At 44.3% G+C, this 14,317-nt stretch overlaps 1 protein-coding gene across 1 annotated transcript in view; it reads left to right on the top strand.

Annotated features, from left to right (window-relative positions):
* The window catches only part of SVIL (supervillin), a 259,517-nt gene that overhangs the window by 52,512 nt on the left and 192,688 nt on the right, over nucleotides 1-14,317 (top strand). Inside the window, exon 2 of the mRNA XM_018057196.1 lies at nucleotides 13,700-13,800. The gene's annotated coding sequence lies outside the window, so the exon portion shown is untranslated. The remainder of the gene's footprint in view (nucleotides 1-13,699; nucleotides 13,801-14,317) is intronic.

Genomic DNA, 14,317 nt, shown 5'->3' with positions numbered 1-14,317 from the left:
AGTGCATACAGATACAGTTTTGTAACCACCATAATCAAAATATAAGTTTTCGTCCCTCCAAAATGTTCCTTGGAATGTGCTCCACTGTAACTGCTCAGCCCTGACCCCTGGAAATCACTGATGTGTTTTCTATCCTTATGGTTTTGCCTTTTCTATAACGCCCTGTAAATGGAATCATGCAGTCTGTCGCTGTTTGAGAGGCACCGATATGTTATGGGTAGTTAGTTCCTTATTACTGCAAAGTATTCCAGTGTGAATATAGTTTCTCTTCTCCCTTCAATTCTGTGTTCCAGTCTCTTCTACGTGGATTTTTAATTGACTTTTATGTAAGTATTTCAAACCTTCCCTGTTGCCCGGGTTCCCTTTTTCCTTCTCCGCACCAGTGCAGTGTCTGTACCCAGCAGTTCTAAGTACACATCTGTTTGGTTGATCTCCAGGGGCAGTGATGGCAGTTGGGGTGCTTTTGTGCATGTGTAGCAGCCTCACGCAGCATAGGCACAAGGTGAGTGAGCCCTACCCCAGAGCCGAGGTAGAGATTCCTATTATTTCCCTCCTGGCAGTAAGGCATTACCTGCCAGGCATGGAATATAAAGAAGCCTGAGCACTGAATAATTGATACTTTCAAACTGTGGTGTTGGGGAAGACTCTTGAGAGTCCCTTGGACTGCATGGAGATCAAACCAGTCAATCCTAAAGGAAATCAACTCTGAATATTCATTGGAAGGACTGATGCTGAAGCTCCAATACTTTGGCCATCTGATGCGAAGAACTGACTCATTGGAAACAACTCTGATGCTGGGAAAGATTGAAGGCAAGAGGAGAAGGGGACTACAGAGGATGAGATGGTTGGATGGCATCACCAACTCAATGGACATGAGTTTGAACAGATTCCAGGAGATTTGATGGACAGGGAAGGCTGGCTTGCTGCAAATCATGGAGTTGCAGAGAGTCAGACAATGACTGAGTGACTGAACAATGGGATATAAAACTGGATTGAGCTGTCACAGCAGTGAAGATCCATCTTGCCATGAGGGGGGAAGTCAGACCAAATCTGTGGTTTTTATAAGATATATAGATTTAACTTGGAGACACCAGCCGTGAAAAGTGCAGCATCTTGTCCGAAGGCTTTCCTATCTCTTAAAGCTTTCACGTTGTTTTTTAAATCACTTGTAAGCTTGGCATAGTGGTTAAGAGAGAGAGATCTGGAGACAGACTCTGCTATTAACCACCTATGTGACCTTGGGAACCTTTCAACACCCTAGTTTCTTCATCTGTAGAATGGGGATAAAAATAGCAGCGAGGAGTGATGATAAATGGTTGATTTGTACATGGTGCTTAGAACAGCACCTGGCAGATATTAAGCTGTACAGGACCATTAGTCACTGCTGTTACTCTTATTAACTAACTTTATCCCCGGTACTTCTCTGAAAATGTGCATTTTACATGCATTTGTGGCAGTTTTCATGAATGTCAGCTTCTAGATACCTGTTCAAAGAAAGATTACAATTCAGTTAATAGGGATTTGGGAATAAAATGAGTTAGGAGTTTGGGATTAGCAGATACTACACACTACTGTATATAAAAGTGATAAACAACAAGGACCTACTGTGTAGCACAGGGAATTATATTCAATATCTTGTTATAACCTGTAATAGAAAAGAATCTGCAAAAGAAAAAATTATACATATACATATATATATAAATTATGAAAATTTATAATACATGTGCACACACACACACGTGTGTGTGTGTATACATATATTTATATTCTAACACAACTCTATGGGCTTCCCAGGTGGTGCAGTGGTAAAGAATCCGTCTGCCAATGCAGGAGACTCAGGTTTGATCCCTGGGTTGGGAAGATCCCCTGGAGTAGGAAATGGCAACCCACTCCAGTATTCTTACCTGGAAAACTCCATGGACAGAGGAGCCTGGCGGGCTATAATCCATGAAATCTCAAAGAGTTGGATGCGACTGAGCACACACAACTTAACAGCAACTAACACAAATATGTAAATTAAAAGAAAAAAAAGCAGTGAACAGTGAGCAGGAGAGTTTGTGGCATTACCTGGAGTAATGTCCAGTGGCCAGTCATCCCCGGAGGTGTGTATTTATCCTCAGTATGTTGACTTGGGTCATGTTTAGTCACCTCAGTTCTCTGGTCTCACTTGCTTATTTCTCCTACTGTTGGAAGCTTGGGGTGGGGGGAGGTGTGACTTCTGAGTATCGCTGTTCCCTCCATCAGAATGTCCCTCCTACATGTGAAGGAACACCAAACCCCCAGTTTGTTCACTAACTCAGGGCTGAAAGTTTGGGCACAAGATTTTCAGTCATTTCTCTCTCTCTTCCTAATTATTTCACTGCCATCTACTACAATGATGGTTTCTTCTAGCCCTACTTAGAAACTTTTCCCTGATGTTGCTTTATCAGGCCACCTCTCTGTACTTTGAAGCGCGTGTTCAGTAAGTTGCCTCTGTGTTTGGGGCCACCACTTCAAGGCTACAGCAGCTGGTCCCAAGGACCAGTGGGTGAGCACACAGGTGGCAAGCAGACCCAGCCAGCCTGCCCACACCACCACCCCCTCAACGCCCGCCTTCAACACAGCTCTGCTTCTCTCTTGCCCTTCAGAATTACCACAAAGGCTGGAGGAATTCACAGGCAGACCTCGCTTTATTGCATTTCACAGATAACTGTGCTTTTTACAAACCGAAGGTTTGTGGCAACCCTGTGTTAAGCAAGTCTATGGGTGCCTTTGTTTCCAAAAGCAGCATTTGCTCACTTCCTGTCTCTGTCACGTTTGGTAATTCCCACAATATTTCAGACTTTTTCGTTATTATTCTATTCATTATGGTGATCTGTGATCAGTGGTCTTAGGTGTTGCTCCTGTGACGAGCTGAAGGCTCAAATGACATTTTTTAGCAAGAAAGTAGTTTTTAGGTAAAGTATGTACACTTTTTTCAACCTAATGCTATTGCACACTTTATAGACTGGAGTGAAATGTAAATATAACTTTTACGTGGACTGGGAAACCGAAACCTCGTGTAGCTCACTTTATTGTAATGTCTGCTATATTACAGTGGCCTGTGTGTTCTGAGCATCATCTGCAGGCTGAATCATGACTCACAGGCGCACTACTCTGAATGCTGCTAAGTGCCGTGACTTAGAAAATAAAGACCTGTGAGAGAGACTGCTGAATTCATAGCAGCCTTTCACCATCACTTACTAAACACAGCTGCTGCTGTGGGGCGGATCAGAGGCAATATTGGTGTTGTAAAGGGGCTCCTCATTCTTGAAGCTCTTGAGACCCACGTCTGTAACAGACACCCAGGAGGTGAGAGAGAGGAGGAGAGGGTGGCCCAGGGTCCACCAGGGCCCATTGCCTCCTTACCTGCCATGAGAGCTGATGGGCACATATGCCCATTGGTGAAGATCAGCCCCTAGTGTCTATTTTTCTTATCAAATACTATTTGCATGCCAGTAGGTTTTTATATTGTTCATTTAGGAAAAGAAAGAGCAAGGCCTATCATAGTCATCTTACTTTCATGAGAACATGCACCTGGAAAGCAAAGACTGATAGAAAGTACCTGCCCTCACCAGCTGGTGAGTCTCAGGGGTCTGTGGCATCCAGGAGACGGAGGAGGGGTCGTGACGTGATGGTTGCTTAGAGCCCACTGCTGTACTGGGGAGACCCCATGTGCCTTCCACAGAGCCTGTGATCCCAGAAAGGGTCTTAGCTCTGTTTTTGCTGTGGCAGCTGCACAGCTAGGGTCCCTCCTCTAGCTGCCTGGAAAAGGTGCTCATGTCAGGGTTTCAGGTGTGGTCAGGTTTAAGGGCACTTGGAGAATGTCAGACCCTTTGTGGTACACTTTGGAATGTTGAAATGTTGCATCCTGTTTTGCAGCTTGGCATATTGTATGTTTTGTCATTATAACTACAAACATATATATGTATGTGTATGTGATAGATGTGTGTATATTTATACATGTGTATATATATCCATATATACATATGTGTATGCGATTGTTCCATTCAGAAATATTAAGGTGGCTCTTACTATATGTCTTACTTAAGCCCGTTGTAATGGAATTCCATAGACTAAGTGCCTTAAACAACAAACCATTTATTTCTCACAGTTCTAGAGGCGTCGAAGTCCAAGATCTAATAGCTGGCAGATTCAGTTCCAAGTGAGGGCTCCCTTCCCGGTTTGTAGACAGCCACCTTCTTGCTGTGTTCTCACATGGAGAGGAGCAGAGAGAGAAACAGGGTCTCCCTGTCTTTTCTGTAAGGACACAGATACCATCATGAGGGTTCCACCTTCATAACCTAATCACCCCAGAGGCCCCACCTCCAAATACCATCACATTGGAGATTAGTATTTCAACAGATTGATTTTGGCGGACATATAGCTCTGTATTTGGATGCTGTGTGTGTATGCGTGTGCTCAGTTGTGTCCGACTCTTTATCATACTTACAAGCATATATATCTATCAAACAGCAAGCTGAGTGTTTTTTCAGAGTTTGTTTGTACATTTTGTGATCGCTCTTAGGCAAGTAGTAGGAGACGCTAAAGAATTCGAAAAATATATACGAGAGAACTTAAAATTGAGAATTTGGCCTGTGAACTTAATGTTTCTACTTGCAGTTGTGGGTGATACGTACATCTTTTGACTTGTGAGGCAGAAGGCCTCCCAGGACTTTATAGGGGCCTATTTGAAAATGCACGAGGACTTGGCCTTTTCGGAACCTGTGCTGCAGTGAGGTACATGGGAAGCCCACTGGTGGCAGTGTAAAGCCCATAACGTGGGAAGCATGTCCCCACAGGAAGGTGTCCCCAAGGGCAGAGGGGAGGGGGCCTTTCTGGATGTCACTAGGGAGGGTTGTGTGCTTATTTTAGCTCCCTCTCCTTCATGTGTCCCCACGTCAGCTGCTATTTTGACTGTGGGCACCTTCCTGCAGCTGGTTGTGTGCTGGCTGCCAGACGCCCTCCCGGGAGAGCGAGCTGCCCTGTGCTCACTGGTTCCCGTCCGTCAATCCACATCCACTCAAGCAATGAACTGTGGCTGTGAAAAGCTACAAACATACAGGATTAGAGGCCTCTTGTAACAATGCTCAGTCCATTTTCGAGAAAAAAAAAATACAACATTCTCTTGGTTAAGAGAAGTAAGGGCAAAAGGTTGGCACAGTCAAATTGTACCTCAAAATGCATTTAATATAGCCTCATTTAGTGCAAGCGACCGACATTTAGTACAAAAAATCCAGTATTTAGGAAAATACTCACTGCTCTATGGATGTTATCCTAATGTGTAAATATACTTCAAGTATAATGGTTCAGGATCACAAAATCTCTGATAAATTACTTGACACATAAAATGGACCATTGTTGGCACTCTAAAAATGGTCTATGATTTATTCTTTATCCAAGCTTTCTGTACCCTGCCCCACCTCCATATTAAAATGAAGCCAGGCAGCCTTGATGTCACTGAGAGTGGTCCCATGCGCTTTCTAAAGGTGGTGGGGGGCTGGTGATCTCTGAAGGAAGTCCCTCCCACTCAGCATCTTTGTGGCCCCACCTCCCTCCTGTGGCACCTCCCCTTGTTGTCATTTCTCCTCTGCCTCCAGCCTCAGCTTCTGCACATGCCACTGCGGTCACTTACTAAGGTTTTTCCATCAACTTGTGAGGTCCTGAAATTGATGCTAACAGAATGTCACCTTGGCTTGGCCACCGGTATCTGGAGGCTGATGAAATGGAGCTGTCTCCACACTGTCACAGACCCACAGAGATGTATGTCAGTTACCATGGGGCCTGTCAGTGGACACCTTCTATTAATAGGAATGTGATTTTGCTGATTTGGAGATGGGGTTTTTTTATATTTTTAAATTTTTTGGCCATGCTGGTTCTTTGTTGGTGAACATAGGCTTGTCCAGTTGTGGCGTGGCACGTGGGATCTTAGTTCCCTGACCAGAAATTGAACCCGTGTCCTCTGCAGTGGAAGGAGAGTTCTTAACCACTGGACCGCCAGGGAAGTCCTAAGATACTTATTTTTTATAAATGTTCAAATAATTTAAATGATTATTATTTTTAAATTATTACCATTACTACTGTTGCTGTAGCTAATCTAACCCGTGATGGTTGCGAATGACACATAAAGGTGATGGTGGTTTCGTCACTACGTCATATCCAACTCCTTTCGACCCCACAGACTGTAGCCCGCCAGGCTCCTCTGTCCATGGGATTTCCCAGGGAAGCATACTGGTGTGGGTTGCCATTTTCTTTTCTTTTTTTTTTTTGCCATTTTCTTCTCCAGGGGATCTTTCCGACCCAGGGAGCGATCCTGTGTCTCCTGCATTGGCAGACAGATTCTTTACCATTGAGCCACCAGGGAAGCTCCCTGAACTACAGTAGTTGTTTGTAATCAGGTCTTTAGCATGAATTGAGCAAGAAAGGTCCCCATGAAAGGAGGGCGGCAGCCAGGGGAGCCTCACAGGAGGTGAGGGCCTCTGAACTGAATTCAGGAAAGTGTCTTGAGGTGTGTTAGGTTGCTGGGGTAGAGGTGGGGAAGGAAGTTCCCAGTGCTCTGGGAAAATGTCAAGACCCTCCTTTCCCTGCTCTCAGCATCCAGGGAGAGAAAGACAGAGTAAGTAGCCAGAGTGAAAGTTGAATCTGGGGAAGCCTCATCTCTCGGGTCTGTAAGGGGGACTCTTGGATGCCCAGTGAGGGGGCAAGGCTCTGCTAAATGCCCTGGGCCCAGAGGCGCCTGACTCTGTGCTCCTTAAGTAGGTACCACTGGCCCTCTAAGTCCACGGGTTCTGCGTCCCTGGATTCAACCAACTGCAGATCAAAGATATTGGGGGAAAAGAAATTCCAGAAAGTTCTAAAAAGCAAAACTTGAATTTGGTGCATCCTGGCAACCATTTACAAAGCATTTACATTTTATTAGGTATTATAAGTCTTCTAGAAATGATTTAAAGTATATGAGAGGATATGCATAGATTATATGTAAATGCTATACCAAACTTTTCTGTTTTCTAAATTTAATTAAAAATTTTTAAGTGCAATATAGTTGATTTACAATGTTGTGCTAATTTCTGCTGTATAGCAGAGTGATTCAGATATACATATATACATTCTTTTTTAGATATTCTTTTCCATTATGGCTTATCATAGAATATTGAATCTGGCTCTCTGTGTTGTACAGAAGGACCTTGTTGTTTATCCATTCTATAAGTAATAGCCTACATCTGCTAACCCCAACTTCCCACTCCATCCCTCTTGGCAACTACCACTTTGTTCCCCATGTCTATGAGTCTATTTCCTAGATAAGTTCTTTGGGTCATATTTTAGATTTCACATATAAGTGATAGATGGGATTTCTCTCTGTCTGATTTACTTCACTTAGTATGATGAACTGTAGGTTCATCCGTGTTACTGCAAATGGCATTATTTCATTCTTTTTTATGGTTGAGTAGTATTCTATTGTATGTATGTACCACATCTGTTACCACACTACGTTCTATAAGGCATTTGAACATCCATGGATATTGTTATCCAAGGGGATCAGAACCAATCCCCTTCAAATACCAAGGGATGACTGTAACATGTGACCACAACTCACTGAAACATCCCTTCCCTATGGGCACCTCCACTGTACCTCTTGTTAAACCCAAGTCTTTTGAAGCCTTCAGATAAGAGTCTGCCTTTCTCTGCCATAGTTTCCCCTCCAGATGTAACTGGTCTAGAATTACTGACAAAGTCTTGTCAGAGTTTTTGCATAGAGATAATCATCTGCAAGTTCAGTGACAGTTTATTTTCCACCAGGGAGAAATGCTTTAGAAGGATGGAAAGAGCACTGGAGAGACTGGACAAGCCCCCGTGGGTCTGACCTTGCGTTTGGGTGCCTCTTCCTGCTGCACTGAAACCATATTGACTTTCCCAGTGTCCCCTTCTCCTTTGAAATTCTTTCTGCTTTTATACAGGATTGAGTAGTTTAATTAAACTTCAACCTGTCACTTAGTCTGGATCCTGGCCTGACTGTGGATTTGCTCTTTTTTTTCCCCCAAGTTATCACGAATGCATTGAAACCAATATATTGTTTTGTTTTCCTCCTAATGGTATATTCTGAAGTTTTATTATCTCGTGACTGAGGTTTTCCCTTTGTCTTTTGACAAACCAGATTCTGAGATTGAAAGCATCTCAGGTACAGGCACTTCAGCCTCCTTCTTGGTCCTTGGGCTCACGATCTCCACTGGAAGTTTACTTCTTTCTTGCCCCTGGTGTGGAGACCCAAGGGGGTCCCTCTATACATGCAAGTTTGAGAACCCTGGCTCTAGAGGGTCCCAGAGGGTGTGGACCAAGGACAGAGGGACGAGGTTGTCTTCTCCTGCCCTTGCCTCTTGGCTTCTTTTGGTTTTCTTGGCCTTGTTTTCTTTCTGAAATGTTTTCATTTTCCTTTCTTTGTAGCCAGTGTGTAAACAGGGTCTCCTTCCTAAAGCAGGTCCTTCCTCCCCAGTGTAGTCGATAGAGGAGGAGGTTCAGGAGATGCGAGGCTTCTGTTGGTCTAGCCCAGTTCCCAAGGCTCCAGGGCTTTTTAGTAATAAACAGATTTGTGGGGGAGGAAGGAAAAAAATTTGGGGGTGGGGGGAGCACAAAGAAACAACCTCCTTAAGCCCAGGGGTTGGTCTGGGTTTACCGCAGCCATCTTTGTGGCCTCAGATCATGAGTTCACAGCTATCTGAAACTCCCCCAGCAGCGGTGACAATGTTTCTTGCTTGTGGGAACTTTACATGGTCGAGGCCCCTCTGCCCCCTGTCCCCACAAGGCTCATTTCCTTGTAAGTTGCCTCTGCCTGGGCTTCCGCAGAAAAAGCCCATTCTCCCTACGTGAGAGGGAGGCTCTGACACCAAGCCTCCCATGTGCTTCCAGAGACTGGATCCTGACACCAGCTGTGTCCTTTAGGATGCTGGCGTGTCATTGGCTGCTGTCCAGTTCAGGGTCACCTGTGCTTGAGTGAACCGTTTTCCAAGATGATGCTTTCAAAAAGTGACAGAAGGGCGGCGTCCCTGGTGGCCCAGTGATAGAGTCCACAGGCCAAGGCAGGAGACACAGGATTGATCCCTGATCTGGGAGGATTCCACATGCCTCGAAGTAGCCAAGCCCATGTGCCATAACTGCTGAGCCTGTGCGCCCACGTGTCGCAACTGCCGGAGCCTGTGGACACTGGATTCTGTGCTCCACAGTGAAAAGCAACCGTGATAAGAAGCCCGCACACCACAACTGGAGGGTATCTTCTGCTTGCCGCAACTAGAGAAGAGCCCACACAGCAACAGAGACCCAGCACAGCAATTAAAAAAAAAAAAAAAGATGACACAAGCAAGCACTGCCTGGACATGAGAACAGAGGAAGAGGCGCCTATTTCACCCTGAAAATCAAAGACTTCCCAAAGGCCCTCTGTCTTAACCACTAACCAACGAGCCATTAGCCAGCTAACGGACCTGGGGCTTTCCTGTCTGGTCCGGGATCTCGGGACTGGAGGCCTGCTCGTTTCTGGTGCCCTTCTCGCAGGCTGAGTCATCGGAATGCCACTTGGGCAGCCAGCCTATTGAGGCTGAGGAAGGAGTGTGTTTCCAGGCAAGTCATCCTGTACACAAATAACTAGCGACAAGGAAAGCCACACAGGAAAGTGCAGCTTCCCTCTGTCCTACTCTTGTTTTTCCAGCGCGGGTGGGGTTTTCCCTCTTTCCCCAGCCTTTGAAGGAAGATGAATGTTGAAGAATTTCTCTGCATGCAGTCAGTGGCACAGACCAAGTTCTAGCCAGTCCCTCAGTCTAGATGCCTGAGATGGGTTACCCTGGTCTCACCTTCTTCATCAGACTCTCTCTTTCTCTAAGGACCCGGGTCTTAGTCAGTTCCCTCTGGTTGTACATGTTTGACTTTTTCATAAGTTCCAACCCATCCTCCTCTGTCTTCTTTTGTTACAAGGCTTCTGTCCCAGAGCCCCTTATTTGGGTCTGTCGTAAACCTGTATTGTAGAAAGAACTCATGTTTACTCAAGATAGCTCTGCCTTTTTTTTTTTTTTTTTTTTGTCTTCTAGAAAGGAAAGTTGCTGTAATCAGAAAAGCCAGCAACCTAGGGCTAAGTTAGACTCAGGTCCTTAGGCCAACTCTGAAGATTCTGCTGAAGTTTTTAAAGGGCAAAAAGGGGAAAGAATCTCAATGAATCATCCAAAAGCGGGGTGGGCTCTGTGTCCTTCTCCACTGTGCCATTGTGTGCACACTGGCTGTGTGTTATTTCACTACACAAGTAATCTGCCTGCAGCATTGCTAAGGGAGCTGTTGGAGGTAGAGAGCTAATCATTTCTTAACTACTTAATTCTTCATCCTCATGCTTTAATCTAGGAAAAAGAATCAACAGGTTAGACAAGGCAGGCATGGGTAACTCAGTGGTAAAGAATCTGTTTGCCAGTGCAAGTGTTGTGGATTTGATCTCTGGTCCAGGAAGATCCCCTGGAGTAGGAAACGACAACCCACTCCAGTATTTTTGCCTGGAGAATCCCATGGACAGAGGAGCCTGGCAGGCTACAATCTATGAGGTTGCAAAGAATCAGACATGATTGAGCACACATGTGAGGGGTCTATTCAGGAAAGCATAAGTCAGGAGTTAGGTTAGCTTGCCTGGTGATCTCATTCCTATAATTGGATTCTTTTAAGGTGAGAGGGGAACAGAAATTGGGCAACAGGAAAGGGGCAAAAGAGCTGCTTTCACAACCCGCCTCAGACCAGAATTCTTGGATCATGCTCTCCGGCAGGTGGCCTGTGGGCCCTGCTCTCTGCTCAGGTTCTTGTCTGTGGGAGTGGTGTCCATGCCTTCTGGATCCAGGGCACCAGGTTAGGTGAGTACTCAGAGACAGGCGTCCAAAGTGGCACTGGCAAAAGCACACTTCATCTTGCCACAGTGGTTCCAGGTGAATCTGTGCAGGTAGGAAATAAGCTATGGGCTTCTCAGCTGATGTTGACAGAGCAGTGGGCATTCTTCCAGGGGCTGCACTGCCCATGTAACCTGTCCTCAGGACCTGGTTTTTCCTTATGGTGCTTGGCGCTCATGCAGACATTGAGAAGCTCCATCCTGGGCCAGGCTATCTGGATGGCAGCCACCCACACCAAAAGGCACCACAGCTTCCTTGTCTTCCAGGCCATGCTTGTCCCTGAGAGGAGAGTCGTGGTCAGAGGAGCAAGGAATGTGAGAATGCGGGAGGAGACAGCTTGGCTTTTAGACCAAATGTCAGCTTTCATCATGAGAGAAAAATCAGAGCTTTGCACATAGAAACAGTTTTATTCACCAAGCTTAAGATAGAGGAGGAAGATGTATTTTTGTCTTGTTTTTGCTTTTCTTTTTTCAAAAGTTTATTTTATTGAAGACTAGTTGACTTGCAATGTTAAAATATTAGTTTCAGGCATACAGCCAAGTTATTCATATATATGTGTGTGTATTTATATACATATGCATGTATATGTATTTTTTCAAATTCTTTTCCCTTATAGGTTATTACCAGATACTGAGAATAGTTCCCTGTGCCATACAGTTAGGTCTTCTTGATTACCTTTTTTTTTTTTTTTTCCTGATTTGTCCTCTCAAGTAACTCGTCTTTTTATTTGTTCCCTTGTATTGTTTAATTTATAAGTGTGAGTATTTACTCTCTAATTTTTTGTTTTCTCTGAATGTCTGGTTCAGACCTGAAGAAAGTGAAGAAAGTGTTAGTTGCTCAGCTGTGTCTGACTCTTCGGGACCCCATGGACTGTAGCCCTCCAGGCTCCTCTGTCCATGGAGTTCTCCAGGCAAGAATAGTGGAGTGGGTTGCCATTCCCTTCTCCATTGATTACCTATTTTATGTATAGTGGTGTGTATATGTTAATCCCAAGCTCCTAATTTATCCCTCCCCCCAACCTTTCACCTTTGATAACCATAAGTTTGTTTTCTACGTCCATGGGTCTATTGTAAATATGTTCACTTGCATCATTTTTTAGGTTCTATATGTAAGTGTTATCATGTGGTATTTGTCTTCCGCTTTGTAACTGAGTTCACTTAGTATAATAATCTCTAGGTCCATCCATGTTTTAGGGTACTGTGGGTTAGGAAGCAGCGGTGGTAGGAGCATAGAGAAAGGTTAAGTTGTGAGCTTTCCCCCCCAGAAAGAGTAGAAATTTATGCATGTAACAAGTGACCAGTACTAAGTTATATGAAAGATCGTGGAAGTATTGATATAATGCAAAAGGCTTCTCTTTCACTTTTCACTTTCATGCATTGGAGAAGGAAATGGCAACCCACTCCAGTGTTCTTGCCTGGAGAATCCCAGGGATGGGGGAGCCTGGTGGGCTGCTGTCACTGGGGTCGCACAGAGTCGGACATGACTGAAGTGACTTAAAAGCAGCAGCAGCCAAAGACTTCAGCCTCGAAGGAAGTGAGTCTCAGAGGAAAACACTTAGGTAGAATGCACGTTATTCTAAGTACAGTGTGAAGAAGGCCAGGTGACAGGACAAGGAGGGAAACCAACTAGCCAGACAGACAAGGTTGTGCGTGAAGTGAAGAGGAACAGGTTAAGATGAATTCTTGGAAGCTATAAACAGTTTGGCCCTTAAAGGGCTTCGGGGTAGGAACAGCATGTTTGAAAAGATTAGTCAGGTAGTATTAATGACTTCTAAAAAGAAAAGAATGAAAAAACATGAAGGTTTGGCTGCTACATAGAAAGTTAGTGCAGGGACCCAGTGATAAAGAGATGGAACAGAAAGAAGTGGAAAGAGAGAAAAGGATCCTACTTCAGAGAAACACAAGTTTCTGAAGAGAGAGGACAGAGACAAAGAGAAGTAGTTTAATGGTTAAAAGAAGAAATTTGTTGGAGTTTGGATTCTAATCTGGCGTTGGCATTTAAAACCAGCTGAATTATGTTGGGCCAGCTATTTCGCATCTCTCTGCCTAGATTCCTTGTCTGTAAAATGGGGATAAGAATAGTACCGTGCACGGTAATTGTGAAGGACTTTTTAAAGCTTCCCTGATAGCTCGGTTGGTAAAGAATCTGCCTGCAATGCAGGAGACCCTGGTTTGATCCCTGGGCTGGGAAGATCCCCTGGGGAAGGGAAAGGCTACCCACTCCAGTATTCTGGCCTGGAGGATTCCATGGACTGTATAGCCCATGGGGTCACAAAGAGTCGGGTACTACTTAGTGACTTTACTCACTTTACCATCCATGTTGCTACCACGTGTCATTATTTCATTCTTTTTATAGCTGAGTAGTATTCCACTGTATATTACCACATCTTCTTTATCCGTTCATCTGTCAGTGGACGCTTAGGTTGTTTCTATGTCCTGACTATCATAAATAGTGCTGCTATGAATATCAGGATTCACGTATCTTTTCAAATTAGACTTTTCTCCAGATATATGCCCAAGAGTGGAATCACTGGATTGTATGGTAGCTCTCTAAAGAATGTATTTTTAATTGAGTATTTTTAATAAGAGCTTTAAAAAGATACTCTAACCACTGCCTATAATTCGTAATCACCACTGTAGATGAATAATTGAAAGGAGAAAAGCTCTTTAGAAGCAGAAAATGAATCACAGCCGTGTACTTTGCCTTGCTCATACATGTGGTTCTTATGTTGTTGGCTGTTTTCTTTCTTAGATTTCAGAGTAGAAACTTTTCTTTTGCAGGAAGAATTTGAGTAGATGAGCTGGAAGACTGGGAGAGCTGAGACAGGAAGATTTTGAAGTCATTCTCCATCTGAAGCTATGATTTAAACATCAGCATTACGGTCAGTATTCAGAGAGAAAGAGAACCATTCTGAGGTTATATACACATCATTGGTTTTGCCTGAAATTCTGAGAATATGGTAAAGGACGTTGTGAAGGGTGAGTTTGTTTCAGTCACATTCAACAAAGCAGAGCTCTGAGAAAAGTAAAGGTATCTCAGTCATAAGTTTTGGGACCACGAACATCCAGGGGGAGAACCATTCTGACAAATTGGGAAAGTCTGTTTGCCCAGTAGCCATTTGTTCCGGTGTGTAAAAGAAAAGCCAAGCTTAATATATTGGAGTTTCCTTTTTGAACTGGGCTGTGGACACGACAAAGCTTTTATGGACTCTTGAGTTAGACTTTTAGTGTGTGTATTTTTTTTTTAAGTCTTTATTAAATTTGTTCCAATATTGCTTTCGTTTAATGGTTTGTTTCTTTGGCCTTGAGGCATGTGGATCTTAGCTGCCCGACCAGGGTTTGAACCTGCACCCCCTGCGTTGGAAGGCAAAGTCCCAACCACTGGACCACCGGGAAAGT

Source organism: Capra hircus, chromosome 13, assembly GCF_001704415.2.
Source record: "Capra hircus breed San Clemente chromosome 13, ASM170441v1, whole genome shotgun sequence".
In the NCBI taxonomy this organism is placed as follows: Eukaryota; Metazoa; Chordata; class Mammalia; order Artiodactyla; family Bovidae; genus Capra; species Capra hircus.
Note: the sequence above shows the minus strand (reverse complement) of the source record. Positions and strands in the feature narration are given on the sequence as shown.